The 15041-nt window shown below is 48.5% G+C and overlaps 4 non-coding genes across 4 annotated transcripts; all 4 read left to right on the top strand.

Moving 5' to 3' along the window:
- The first annotated feature begins 465 nt into the window (after positions 1-465).
- Positions 466-585, top strand: LOC124762853. The gene has a single exon (XR_007012592.1). It is a non-coding gene; the product is annotated as a 5S ribosomal RNA (ribosomal RNA).
- A 3652-nt stretch (positions 586-4237) lies between these two features.
- On the top strand, positions 4238-4357 carry LOC124762852. Its single transcript, XR_007012591.1, has one exon. It is a non-coding gene; the product is annotated as a 5S ribosomal RNA (ribosomal RNA).
- A 3651-nt stretch (positions 4358-8008) lies between these two features.
- Positions 8009-8128, top strand: LOC124762850. Its single transcript, XR_007012589.1, has one exon. It is a non-coding gene; the product is annotated as a 5S ribosomal RNA (ribosomal RNA).
- Positions 8129-11779: 3651 nt separating this feature from the next.
- Positions 11780-11899, top strand: LOC124762849. Its single transcript, XR_007012588.1, has one exon. It is a non-coding gene; the product is annotated as a 5S ribosomal RNA (ribosomal RNA).
- Positions 11900-15041: the final 3142 nt, after the last annotated feature.

Genomic DNA, 15041 nt, shown 5'->3' with positions numbered 1-15041 from the left:
AGCGGCAGCGAGCGGCAGTCGAGCAAAGTCGGGACAAGTCGGGACGGAAGGGGAGAGGTGCGAATGCACTGCACAGATCACGCAAATACCTGGACGCGAGCCGCGCGGCGTGTGTCAGGTGAGGAAGCTGCCGGGGGCGCCCTCCAGCAGGACACTGCTACACCCCGCACAGCCCCCCGCCGGATAACGGGAACAAGATGCGTCGCCCGCGCCGCACGCACCAAGCGAAACGAATGACGGGCGGCGCACCGAGCAGCCGCGTGTCTCACGCAAGTGGCGGCGCGGCGCGCCCGCCAGTCCGGCAGACGCCTCTGAGACGCCGGACGCGCACTCGGCGCCGCCTTCGAGGCTCCAGCTGTTGCGGAAGGACGTGCTCTGCGTCAAATGTGTCACCGAAAACTGCGATTGTGTGTGTTGGGAGAAGAGGCAGAGGCGTCTTCTGTCGTGCGGCTACAGTATAAGGGCGCCAACGGCCATACCATGTTGAATACACCGGTTCTCGTCCGATCACCGAAGTTAAGCAACATCGGGCCCGGTTAGTACTTGGATGGGTGACCGCCTGGGAACACCGGGTGCTCGCACGCCTCGGATTCGGACCAAAATTCGGAAGAACAATCAAGAACGTCATTACAAATGCCACCTCAAAAATAACAGTAAACGGATGGACTTCCAAGTCAATAAGACTGGGAAGATCCGTCAGGCAAGGATGTCCATTATCGATGGCACTTTTCACAATAGCCCTCGACCCACTACTACGAAAACTAACAGCCGAAATCGGAGGATACACAATGGGTGCAACAAACATCGTATGCACGGCCTATGTTGACGACATGGGCATATTCATCCAAAACGAAGAAGAACTAGGAATAATCCAGCCTATCATGGAATCCTTCGAAAAGGCTTCAGGTGCCAAAACGAATCCGACGAAGACAGTGCTACTACCAATAGGCAACGGCAGACTGCGACCAGCGAGACAGTGGTACCGAGTGACAAACAACCATAGGGCACTCGGAGTGGAACTACAGCAGTGCCCTTTGAAAATGGCAGCACAAAACTGGCGCAGCGTCTTGAACACAACGAGAGGGCTCGTGAGGATACACGCGAACCGGAACCTGACGCTGAGCCAAAGAGTGCAGTTAGTAAACGAAACAATCCTGTCGAAAGCGTGGTACATGGCGCAAATACTATGTGCTCCGACGGAAATTGCGCGAGCGATAGGAAGTGCGGCGTACTACTTGCTGTGGAGGCGGGAAATCTTCAAGGTCTCCCAGGCGACGTGTTTCCTGTCAAGGGACGAAGGCGGACTTGGTCTGACTGACGTTAAGACGAAATGCGCGGCACTGCTTCTACACCGTGCGATGAAAATGGCAAACCAGAACAACAACAGTATAACGTCCAGCCTGATAAACCAATATAAACCTGAATCTGAAGAGGCTCCTGTAGACACTACGAACATACCATTCAAGTTGCGGCACATAAAACAGATGGCAATCGACAAGAGTTACATCACCGCGGTCGTTGCCAACCCACAGCAAAGAACGGCGAGGAACATCTACAGCGCTCTGAGGGGGAAGGCAAGAAAGTCCAAAATAGAGACGAGTTTTCCAGACCATGACTGGCCACAGGTCTGGAAGAATGTCTCGGAACGGACACTTCCTGAGCACGCCAGGGACACGTGGTATAAAATCATCCACAAAACAGTGCCGACAAACGAAAAACTGGCACGCATAAAAATGCGGGAATCCCCAAACTGCGAGCTCTGCAACCAGACCGACACCATCGAGCATCGTTTTGGCTGCAGAGAGAGCGGGGAAATATGGGCGGCAGCGAGAAAAATGATCGCCCACATCAACAGAACCGACGAGAGGGCGATACATGTCTCAGCTGTCACTGTCCCGGACGCGAAGCCTTTCCCCAAAGCGAAACGCCTGGCCACAATGTGGATCATCGCCATGACGGCACACGCCATCGTCACGAAACGGCAGACCGACAAGGCGCAGTTCCTCACGGACCTGTGGGAGGAACACAGGAGGGCCAAACAACGCTCCAAGTACCGAGAGACCTTCCAGAACTTCCTGCAGGTCCCGCTGGACGCCGCCTTCCGAGACGCCTTCAACACGACGTGACCGACGCCCTCCCACAACACCCACACCCCAGTCGCTGAGGACTTCGCCCACCAATCCCTCCAAAGCCCCGACGGCAAGAGTGGTGCATTGCGAAAGTGTTGTGAAAATGCGCGCAGAGTGAAAGTGGGTACGTGTAGCAGTGCCAAAGTGAGAGTGACGTGTGCCAATCATAGCCATACAGTGTCCAGTGCCCAATAGCCAAATAAAGCAGGCAAAAGGAAATGATCAGTTTTTAATTTAGTGCAAAGGATACAAGACGTGTTCCAAGGTAACAGCGAAATGTCAAACAGTGTATTTCATGTAATTAATGTGTACTCTCGCCATCTCCATTCAAGGTACGTTTTTTTTTCCCCTCTCTCTCTCTCTCTCTCTCTCTCTCTCTCTCTCTCTCTGTCTCTCTCTCTCTCTTCTATAATCATTTTTTTTGTTGTTGTTTTGTAGGTTTTTTTTGTGTTTGTCTGTGTTTATTCCTTTGATGTATCCGTGTGTATAGATATAGTTATATACATTTATAAAGTTCGGCGCATCATGTGCCAAAACGTTGCATACCCCTTTGCGATTTACAAAAATTCTAACTTTAGACTTTCTCTGCCCCAAATTTTCCGTGGAACTGTTGCGTCCACTCTCACACAGTACACTAAATAACTTCCCCATTCATCATTTATGCACATAGATGTTCTGGCCCATATTCTCCTTTAGCCTTTGGCAAACACATAGCGAACATGCCAAAATAGGTGTATTCAAATACCATACGGGGGAAAAAAAAAAAAAAACTTAAAATTAATTTAAATTCAATTTATAAAAAAAATCAAAGTAATGCAGTTTCTTTTTTATGTATAAAAAACCATAAACATTGAAGGGAAAAACTTATATAAAGGACACTCAGTGAATAAAAGTGTTGTAACTAAGCCAAGAGACTACTAAAAGAACAATCAGAACTGAAAACGAGAAAATATACAATTTCATGTAAAGATATGTAATTGTTAAAAATTGTAAATAAAAGTTTATATACGTTTAAAAAAAAAAAAAAAAAAAAGGTGCTGTTGGCTCCCCTTCATTTTCTCCTTTTTACGCCGCTATCCCTGCCAGCCCTCTTTTCATACTACCTTTCTTTTGCGACATACGTGCTTCCTTAAGCATTTTCAACGTGCTAGGAATGCCTTGAAAATAACGAAACACTACGAATCGACAGATGTGACCTGAAATGAGTCAGGGCCACCTACTGTTTCGTAGCAGTGCAAAACTCCACAGAAGGAAAAAAAAAAAAAAAAAATGAAAATAAATGACTGTAATAAACATAACATACGATATGAATGGCCTCAGTTGGAAGAAGAATGTGCCAAGGAAGATTTCTTAAAAGTGCCTGAAGATAACAAAACGGTATGAACCGACAGATATGTTCTGAAATACGTCAGGGCTGCTTATTGTTTTGTAGCAGCGTACGACTGCAAACTTGTAAACAAAAATGTATCTTTCGTCGCTAGAAGAGAAGGATGCTTTGGCGACCCTCCTGTGCCTTGTGTCCCTGTTTTCGCACCTTTGCACAGGTCTACTGGCCGCAAACGGCGTCTCGGACACGCCCGTTAGGCCCACGGCCGTCTCGCAGATGTTTCTCGTGCTTGTGCTGTCATATGGGCCACGACCCGAGCGGCAGCGAGCGGCAGTCGAGCAAAGTCGGGACAAGTCGGGACGGAAGGGGAGAGGTGCGAATGCACTGCACAGATCACGCAAATACCTGGACGCGAGCCGCGCGGCGTGTGTCAGGTGAGGAAGCTGCCGGGGGCGCCCTCCAGCAGGACACTGCTACACCCCGCACAGCCCCCCGCCGGATAACGGGAACAAGATGCGTCGCCCGCGCCGCACGCACCAAGCGAAACGAATGACGGGCGGCGCACCGAGCAGCCGCGTGTCTCACGCAAGTGGCGGCGCGGCGCGCCCGCCAGTCCGGCAGACGCCTCTGAGACGCCGGACGCGCACTCGGCGCCGCCTTCGAGGCTCCAGCTGTTGCGGAAGGACGTGCTCTGCGTCAAATGTGTCACCGAAAACTGCGATTGTGTGTGTTGGGAGAAGAGGCAGAGGCGTCTTCTGTCGTGCGGCTACAGTATAAGGGCGCCAACGGCCATACCATGTTGAATACACCGGTTCTCGTCCGATCACCGAAGTTAAGCAACATCGGGCCCGGTTAGTACTTGGATGGGTGACCGCCTGGGAACACCGGGTGCTCGCACGCCTCGGATTCGGACCAAAATTCGGAAGAACAATCAAGAACGTCATTACAAATGCCACCTCAAAAATAACAGTAAACGGATGGACTTCCAAGTCAATAAGACTGGGAAGATCCGTCAGGCAAGGATGTCCATTATCGATGGCACTTTTCACAATAGCCCTCGACCCACTACTACGAAAACTAACAGCCGAAATCGGAGGATACACAATGGGTGCAACAAACATCGTATGCACGGCCTATGTTGACGACATGGGCATATTCATCCAAAACGAAGAAGAACTAGGAATAATCCAGCCTATCATGGAATCCTTCGAAAAGGCTTCAGGTGCCAAAACGAATCCGACGAAGACAGTGCTACTACCAATAGGCAACGGCAGACTGCGACCAGCGAGACAGTGGTACCGAGTGACAAACAACCATAGGGCACTCGGAGTGGAACTACAGCAGTGCCCTTTGAAAATGGCAGCACAAAACTGGCGCAGCGTCTTGAACACAACGAGAGGGCTCGTGAGGATACACGCGAACCGGAACCTGACGCTGAGCCAAAGAGTGCAGTTAGTAAACGAAACAATCCTGTCGAAAGCGTGGTACATGGCGCAAATACTATGTGCTCCGACGGAAATTGCGCGAGCGATAGGAAGTGCGGCGTACTACTTGCTGTGGAGGCGGGAAATCTTCAAGGTCTCCCAGGCGACGTGTTTCCTGTCAAGGGACGAAGGCGGACTTGGTCTGACTGACGTTAAGACGAAATGCGCGGCACTGCTTCTACACCGTGCGATGAAAATGGCAAACCAGAACAACAACAGTATAACGTCCAGCCTGATAAACCAATATAAACCTGAATCTGAAGAGGCTCCTGTAGACACTACGAACATACCATTCAAGTTGCGGCACATAAAACAGATGGCAATCGACAAGAGTTACATCACCGCGGTCGTTGCCAACCCACAGCAAAGAACGGCGAGGAACATCTACAGCGCTCTGAGGGGGAAGGCAAGAAAGTCCAAAATAGAGACGAGTTTTCCAGACCATGACTGGCCACAGGTCTGGAAGAATGTCTCGGAACGGACACTTCCTGAGCACGCCAGGGACACGTGGTATAAAATCATCCACAAAACAGTGCCGACAAACGAAAAACTGGCACGCATAAAAATGCGGGAATCCCCAAACTGCGAGCTCTGCAACCAGACCGACACCATCGAGCATCGTTTTGGCTGCAGAGAGAGCGGGGAAATATGGGCGGCAGCGAGAAAAATGATCGCCCACATCAACAGAACCGACGAGAGGGCGATACATGTCTCAGCTGTCACTGTCCCGGACGCGAAGCCTTTCCCCAAAGCGAAACGCCTGGCCACAATGTGGATCATCGCCATGACGGCACACGCCATCGTCACGAAACGGCAGACCGACAAGGCGCAGTTCCTCACGGACCTGTGGGAGGAACACAGGAGGGCCAAACAACGCTCCAAGTACCGAGAGACCTTCCAGAACTTCCTGCAGGTCCCGCTGGACGCCGCCTTCCGAGACGCCTTCAACACGACGTGACCGACGCCCTCCCACAACACCCACACCCCAGTCGCTGAGGACTTCGCCCACCAATCCCTCCAAAGCCCCGACGGCAAGAGTGGTGCATTGCGAAAGTGTTGTGAAAATGCGCGCAGAGTGAAAGTGGGTACGTGTAGCAGTGCCAAAGTGAGAGTGACGTGTGCCAATCATAGCCATACAGTGTCCAGTGCCCAATAGCCAAATAAAGCAGGCAAAAGGAAATGATCAGTTTTTAATTTAGTGCAAAGGATACAAGACGTGTTCCAAGGTAACAGCGAAATGTCAAACAGTGTATTTCATGTAATTAATGTGTACTCTCGCCATCTCCATTCAAGGTACGTTTTTTTTTCCCCTCTCTCTCTCTCTCTCTCTCTCTCTCTCTCTCTCTCTCTGTCTCTCTCTCTCTCTTCTATAATCATTTTTTTTGTTGTTGTTTTGTAGGTTTTTTTTGTGTTTGTCTGTGTTTATTCCTTTGATGTATCCGTGTGTATAGATATAGTTATATACATTTATAAAGTTCGGCGCATCATGTGCCAAAACGTTGCATACCCCTTTGCGATTTACAAAAATTCTAACTTTAGACTTTCTCTGCCCCAAATTTTCCGTGGAACTGTTGCGTCCACTCTCACACAGTACACTAAATAACTTCCCCATTCATCATTTATGCACATAGATGTTCTGGCCCATATTCTCCTTTAGCCTTTGGCAAACACATAGCGAACATGCCAAAATAGGTGTATTCAAATACCATACGGGGGAAAAAAAAAAAAAAACTTAAAATTAATTTAAATTCAATTTATAAAAAAAATCAAAGTAATGCAGTTTCTTTTTTATGTATAAAAAACCATAAACATTGAAGGGAAAAACTTATATAAAGGACACTCAGTGAATAAAAGTGTTGTAACTAAGCCAAGAGACTACTAAAAGAACAATCAGAACTGAAAACGAGAAAATATACAATTTCATGTAAAGATATGTAATTGTTAAAAATTGTAAATAAAAGTTTATATACGTTTAAAAAAAAAAAAAAAAAAAAGGTGCTGTTGGCTCCCCTTCATTTTCTCCTTTTTACGCCGCTATCCCTGCCAGCCCTCTTTTCATACTACCTTTCTTTTGCGACATACGTGCTTCCTTAAGCATTTTCAACGTGCTAGGAATGCCTTGAAAATAACGAAACACTACGAATCGACAGATGTGACCTGAAATGAGTCAGGGCCACCTACTGTTTCGTAGCAGTGCAAAACTCCACAGAAGGAAAAAAAAAAAAAAAAATGAAAATAAATGACTGTAATAAACATAACATACGATATGAATGGCCTCAGTTGGAAGAAGAATGTGCCAAGGAAGATTTCTTAAAAGTGCCTGAAGATAACAAAACGGTATGAACCGACAGATATGTTCTGAAATACGTCAGGGCTGCTTATTGTTTTGTAGCAGCGTACGACTGCAAACTTGTAAACAAAAATGTATCTTTCGTCGCTAGAAGAGAAGGATGCTTTGGCGACCCTCCTGTGCCTTGTGTCCCTGTTTTCGCACCTTTGCACAGGTCTACTGGCCGCAAACGGCGTCTCGGACACGCCCGTTAGGCCCACGGCCGTCTCGCAGATGTTTCTCGTGCTTGTGCTGTCATATGGGCCACGACCCGAGCGGCAGCGAGCGGCAGTCGAGCAAAGTCGGGACAAGTCGGGACGGAAGGGGAGAGGTGCGAATGCACTGCACAGATCACGCAAATACCTGGACGCGAGCCGCGCGGCGTGTGTCAGGTGAGGAAGCTGCCGGGGGCGCCCTCCAGCAGGACACTGCTACACCCCGCACAGCCCCCCGCCGGATAACGGGAACAAGATGCGTCGCCCGCGCCGCACGCACCAAGCGAAACGAATGACGGGCGGCGCACCGAGCAGCCGCGTGTCTCACGCAAGTGGCGGCGCGGCGCGCCCGCCAGTCCGGCAGACGCCTCTGAGACGCCGGACGCGCACTCGGCGCCGCCTTCGAGGCTCCAGCTGTTGCGGAAGGACGTGCTCTGCGTCAAATGTGTCACCGAAAACTGCGATTGTGTGTGTTGGGAGAAGAGGCAGAGGCGTCTTCTGTCGTGCGGCTACAGTATAAGGGCGCCAACGGCCATACCATGTTGAATACACCGGTTCTCGTCCGATCACCGAAGTTAAGCAACATCGGGCCCGGTTAGTACTTGGATGGGTGACCGCCTGGGAACACCGGGTGCTCGCACGCCTCGGATTCGGACCAAAATTCGGAAGAACAATCAAGAACGTCATTACAAATGCCACCTCAAAAATAACAGTAAACGGATGGACTTCCAAGTCAATAAGACTGGGAAGATCCGTCAGGCAAGGATGTCCATTATCGATGGCACTTTTCACAATAGCCCTCGACCCACTACTACGAAAACTAACAGCCGAAATCGGAGGATACACAATGGGTGCAACAAACATCGTATGCACGGCCTATGTTGACGACATGGGCATATTCATCCAAAACGAAGAAGAACTAGGAATAATCCAGCCTATCATGGAATCCTTCGAAAAGGCTTCAGGTGCCAAAACGAATCCGACGAAGACAGTGCTACTACCAATAGGCAACGGCAGACTGCGACCAGCGAGACAGTGGTACCGAGTGACAAACAACCATAGGGCACTCGGAGTGGAACTACAGCAGTGCCCTTTGAAAATGGCAGCACAAAACTGGCGCAGCGTCTTGAACACAACGAGAGGGCTCGTGAGGATACACGCGAACCGGAACCTGACGCTGAGCCAAAGAGTGCAGTTAGTAAACGAAACAATCCTGTCGAAAGCGTGGTACATGGCGCAAATACTATGTGCTCCGACGGAAATTGCGCGAGCGATAGGAAGTGCGGCGTACTACTTGCTGTGGAGGCGGGAAATCTTCAAGGTCTCCCAGGCGACGTGTTTCCTGTCAAGGGACGAAGGCGGACTTGGTCTGACTGACGTTAAGACGAAATGCGCGGCACTGCTTCTACACCGTGCGATGAAAATGGCAAACCAGAACAACAACAGTATAACGTCCAGCCTGATAAACCAATATAAACCTGAATCTGAAGAGGCTCCTGTAGACACTACGAACATACCATTCAAGTTGCGGCACATAAAACAGATGGCAATCGACAAGAGTTACATCACCGCGGTCGTTGCCAACCCACAGCAAAGAACGGCGAGGAACATCTACAGCGCTCTGAGGGGGAAGGCAAGAAAGTCCAAAATAGAGACGAGTTTTCCAGACCATGACTGGCCACAGGTCTGGAAGAATGTCTCGGAACGGACACTTCCTGAGCACGCCAGGGACACGTGGTATAAAATCATCCACAAAACAGTGCCGACAAACGAAAAACTGGCACGCATAAAAATGCGGGAATCCCCAAACTGCGAGCTCTGCAACCAGACCGACACCATCGAGCATCGTTTTGGCTGCAGAGAGAGCGGGGAAATATGGGCGGCAGCGAGAAAAATGATCGCCCACATCAACAGAACCGACGAGAGGGCGATACATGTCTCAGCTGTCACTGTCCCGGACGCGAAGCCTTTCCCCAAAGCGAAACGCCTGGCCACAATGTGGATCATCGCCATGACGGCACACGCCATCGTCACGAAACGGCAGACCGACAAGGCGCAGTTCCTCACGGACCTGTGGGAGGAACACAGGAGGGCCAAACAACGCTCCAAGTACCGAGAGACCTTCCAGAACTTCCTGCAGGTCCCGCTGGACGCCGCCTTCCGAGACGCCTTCAACACGACGTGACCGACGCCCTCCCACAACACCCACACCCCAGTCGCTGAGGACTTCGCCCACCAATCCCTCCAAAGCCCCGACGGCAAGAGTGGTGCATTGCGAAAGTGTTGTGAAAATGCGCGCAGAGTGAAAGTGGGTACGTGTAGCAGTGCCAAAGTGAGAGTGACGTGTGCCAATCATAGCCATACAGTGTCCAGTGCCCAATAGCCAAATAAAGCAGGCAAAAGGAAATGATCAGTTTTTAATTTAGTGCAAAGGATACAAGACGTGTTCCAAGGTAACAGCGAAATGTCAAACAGTGTATTTCATGTAATTAATGTGTACTCTCGCCATCTCCATTCAAGGTACGTTTTTTTTTCCCCTCTCTCTCTCTCTCTCTCTCTCTCTCTCTCTCTCTCTCTGTCTCTCTCTCTCTCTTCTATAATCATTTTTTTTGTTGTTGTTTTGTAGGTTTTTTTTGTGTTTGTCTGTGTTTATTCCTTTGATGTATCCGTGTGTATAGATATAGTTATATACATTTATAAAGTTCGGCGCATCATGTGCCAAAACGTTGCATACCCCTTTGCGATTTACAAAAATTCTAACTTTAGACTTTCTCTGCCCCAAATTTTCCGTGGAACTGTTGCGTCCACTCTCACACAGTACACTAAATAACTTCCCCATTCATCATTTATGCACATAGATGTTCTGGCCCATATTCTCCTTTAGCCTTTGGCAAACACATAGCGAACATGCCAAAATAGGTGTATTCAAATACCATACGGGGGAAAAAAAAAAAAAAACTTAAAATTAATTTAAATTCAATTTATAAAAAAAATCAAAGTAATGCAGTTTCTTTTTTATGTATAAAAAACCATAAACATTGAAGGGAAAAACTTATATAAAGGACACTCAGTGAATAAAAGTGTTGTAACTAAGCCAAGAGACTACTAAAAGAACAATCAGAACTGAAAACGAGAAAATATACAATTTCATGTAAAGATATGTAATTGTTAAAAATTGTAAATAAAAGTTTATATACGTTTAAAAAAAAAAAAAAAAAAAAGGTGCTGTTGGCTCCCCTTCATTTTCTCCTTTTTACGCCGCTATCCCTGCCAGCCCTCTTTTCATACTACCTTTCTTTTGCGACATACGTGCTTCCTTAAGCATTTTCAACGTGCTAGGAATGCCTTGAAAATAACGAAACACTACGAATCGACAGATGTGACCTGAAATGAGTCAGGGCCACCTACTGTTTCGTAGCAGTGCAAAACTCCACAGAAGGAAAAAAAAAAAAAAAAATGAAAATAAATGACTGTAATAAACATAACATACGATATGAATGGCCTCAGTTGGAAGAAGAATGTGCCAAGGAAGATTTCTTAAAAGTGCCTGAAGATAACAAAACGGTATGAACCGACAGATATGTTCTGAAATACGTCAGGGCTGCTTATTGTTTTGTAGCAGCGTACGACTGCAAACTTGTAAACAAAAATGTATCTTTCGTCGCTAGAAGAGAAGGATGCTTTGGCGACCCTCCTGTGCCTTGTGTCCCTGTTTTCGCACCTTTGCACAGGTCTACTGGCCGCAAACGGCGTCTCGGACACGCCCGTTAGGCCCACGGCCGTCTCGCAGATGTTTCTCGTGCTTGTGCTGTCATATGGGCCACGACCCGAGCGGCAGCGAGCGGCAGTCGAGCAAAGTCGGGACAAGTCGGGACGGAAGGGGAGAGGTGCGAATGCACTGCACAGATCACGCAAATACCTGGACGCGAGCCGCGCGGCGTGTGTCAGGTGAGGAAGCTGCCGGGGGCGCCCTCCAGCAGGACACTGCTACACCCCGCACAGCCCCCCGCCGGATAACGGGAACAAGATGCGTCGCCCGCGCCGCACGCACCAAGCGAAACGAATGACGGGCGGCGCACCGAGCAGCCGCGTGTCTCACGCAAGTGGCGGCGCGGCGCGCCCGCCAGTCCGGCAGACGCCTCTGAGACGCCGGACGCGCACTCGGCGCCGCCTTCGAGGCTCCAGCTGTTGCGGAAGGACGTGCTCTGCGTCAAATGTGTCACCGAAAACTGCGATTGTGTGTGTTGGGAGAAGAGGCAGAGGCGTCTTCTGTCGTGCGGCTACAGTATAAGGGCGCCAACGGCCATACCATGTTGAATACACCGGTTCTCGTCCGATCACCGAAGTTAAGCAACATCGGGCCCGGTTAGTACTTGGATGGGTGACCGCCTGGGAACACCGGGTGCTCGCACGCCTCGGATTCGGACCAAAATTCGGAAGAACAATCAAGAACGTCATTACAAATGCCACCTCAAAAATAACAGTAAACGGATGGACTTCCAAGTCAATAAGACTGGGAAGATCCGTCAGGCAAGGATGTCCATTATCGATGGCACTTTTCACAATAGCCCTCGACCCACTACTACGAAAACTAACAGCCGAAATCGGAGGATACACAATGGGTGCAACAAACATCGTATGCACGGCCTATGTTGACGACATGGGCATATTCATCCAAAACGAAGAAGAACTAGGAATAATCCAGCCTATCATGGAATCCTTCGAAAAGGCTTCAGGTGCCAAAACGAATCCGACGAAGACAGTGCTACTACCAATAGGCAACGGCAGACTGCGACCAGCGAGACAGTGGTACCGAGTGACAAACAACCATAGGGCACTCGGAGTGGAACTACAGCAGTGCCCTTTGAAAATGGCAGCACAAAACTGGCGCAGCGTCTTGAACACAACGAGAGGGCTCGTGAGGATACACGCGAACCGGAACCTGACGCTGAGCCAAAGAGTGCAGTTAGTAAACGAAACAATCCTGTCGAAAGCGTGGTACATGGCGCAAATACTATGTGCTCCGACGGAAATTGCGCGAGCGATAGGAAGTGCGGCGTACTACTTGCTGTGGAGGCGGGAAATCTTCAAGGTCTCCCAGGCGACGTGTTTCCTGTCAAGGGACGAAGGCGGACTTGGTCTGACTGACGTTAAGACGAAATGCGCGGCACTGCTTCTACACCGTGCGATGAAAATGGCAAACCAGAACAACAACAGTATAACGTCCAGCCTGATAAACCAATATAAACCTGAATCTGAAGAGGCTCCTGTAGACACTACGAACATACCATTCAAGTTGCGGCACATAAAACAGATGGCAATCGACAAGAGTTACATCACCGCGGTCGTTGCCAACCCACAGCAAAGAACGGCGAGGAACATCTACAGCGCTCTGAGGGGGAAGGCAAGAAAGTCCAAAATAGAGACGAGTTTTCCAGACCATGACTGGCCACAGGTCTGGAAGAATGTCTCGGAACGGACACTTCCTGAGCACGCCAGGGACACGTGGTATAAAATCATCCACAAAACAGTGCCGACAAACGAAAAACTGGCACGCATAAAAATGCGGGAATCCCCAAACTGCGAGCTCTGCAACCAGACCGACACCATCGAGCATCGTTTTGGCTGCAGAGAGAGCGGGGAAATATGGGCGGCAGCGAGAAAAATGATCGCCCACATCAACAGAACCGACGAGAGGGCGATACATGTCTCAGCTGTCACTGTCCCGGACGCGAAGCCTTTCCCCAAAGCGAAACGCCTGGCCACAATGTGGATCATCGCCATGACGGCACACGCCATCGTCACGAAACGGCAGACCGACAAGGCGCAGTTCCTCACGGACCTGTGGGAGGAACACAGGAGGGCCAAACAACGCTCCAAGTACCGAGAGACCTTCCAGAACTTCCTGCAGGTCCCGCTGGACGCCGCCTTCCGAGACGCCTTCAACACGACGTGACCGACGCCCTCCCACAACACCCACACCCCAGTCGCTGAGGACTTCGCCCACCAATCCCTCCAAAGCCCCGACGGCAAGAGTGGTGCATTGCGAAAGTGTTGTGAAAATGCGCGCAGAGTGAAAGTGGGTACGTGTAGCAGTGCCAAAGTGAGAGTGACGTGTGCCAATCATAGCCATACAGTGTCCAGTGCCCAATAGCCAAATAAAGCAGGCAAAAGGAAATGATCAGTTTTTAATTTAGTGCAAAGGATACAAGACGTGTTCCAAGGTAACAGCGAAATGTCAAACAGTGTATTTCATGTAATTAATGTGTACTCTCGCCATCTCCATTCAAGGTACGTTTTTTTTTCCCCTCTCTCTCTCTCTCTCTCTCTCTCTCTCTCTCTCTCTCTGTCTCTCTCTCTCTCTTCTATAATCATTTTTTTTGTTGTTGTTTTGTAGGTTTTTTTTGTGTTTGTCTGTGTTTATTCCTTTGATGTATCCGTGTGTATAGATATAGTTATATACATTTATAAAGTTCGGCGCATCATGTGCCAAAACGTTGCATACCCCTTTGCGATTTACAAAAATTCTAACTTTAGACTTTCTCTGCCCCAAATTTTCCGTGGAACTGTTGCGTCCACTCTCACACAGTACACTAAATAACTTCCCCATTCATCATTTATGCACATAGATGTTCTGGCCCATATTCTCCTTTAGCCTTTGGCAAACACATAGCGAACATGCCAAAATAGGTGTATTCAAATACCATACGGGGGAAAAAAAAAAAAAAACTTAAAATTAATTTAAATTCAATTTATAAAAAAAATCAAAGTAATGCAGTTTCTTTTTTATGTATAAAAAACCATAAACATTGAAGGGAAAAACTTATATAAAGGACACTCAGTGAATAAAAGTGTTGTAACTAAGCCAAGAGACTACTAAAAGAACAATCAGAACTGAAAACGAGAAAATATACAATTTCATGTAAAGATATGTAATTGTTAAAAATTGTAAATAAAAGTTTATATACGTTTAAAAAAAAAAAAAAAAAAAAGGTGCTGTTGGCTCCCCTTCATTTTCTCCTTTTTACGCCGCTATCCCTGCCAGCCCTCTTTTCATACTACCTTTCTTTTGCGACATACGTGCTTCCTTAAGCATTTTCAACGTGCTAGGAATGCCTTGAAAATAACGAAACACTACGAATCGACAGATGTGACCTGAAATGAGTCAGGGCCACCTACTGTTTCGTAGCAGTGCAAAACTCCACAGAAGGAAAAAAAAAAAAAAAAATGAAAATAAATGACTGTAATAAACATAACATACGATATGAATGGCCTCAGTTGGAAGAAGAATGTGCCAAGGAAGATTTCTTAAAAGTGCCTGAAGATAACAAAACGGTATGAACCGACAGATATGTTCTGAAATACGTCAGGGCTGCTTATTGTTTTGTAGCAGCGTACGACTGCAAACTTGTAAACAAAAATGTATCTTTCGTCGCTAGAAGAGAAGGATGCTTTGGCGACCCTCCTGTGCCTTGTGTCCCTGTTTTCGCACCTTTGCACAGGTCTACTGGCCGCAAACGGCGTCTCGGACACGCCCGTTAGGCCCACGGCCGTCTC

This window comes from Schistocerca piceifrons, unplaced genomic scaffold, assembly GCF_021461385.2.
Source record: "Schistocerca piceifrons isolate TAMUIC-IGC-003096 unplaced genomic scaffold, iqSchPice1.1 HiC_scaffold_608, whole genome shotgun sequence".
In the NCBI taxonomy this organism is placed as follows: domain Eukaryota; kingdom Metazoa; phylum Arthropoda; class Insecta; order Orthoptera; family Acrididae; genus Schistocerca; species Schistocerca piceifrons.
The sequence above is the reverse complement of the archived record's forward strand: the minus strand, read 5'-3'. Positions and strand labels throughout refer to the sequence as shown.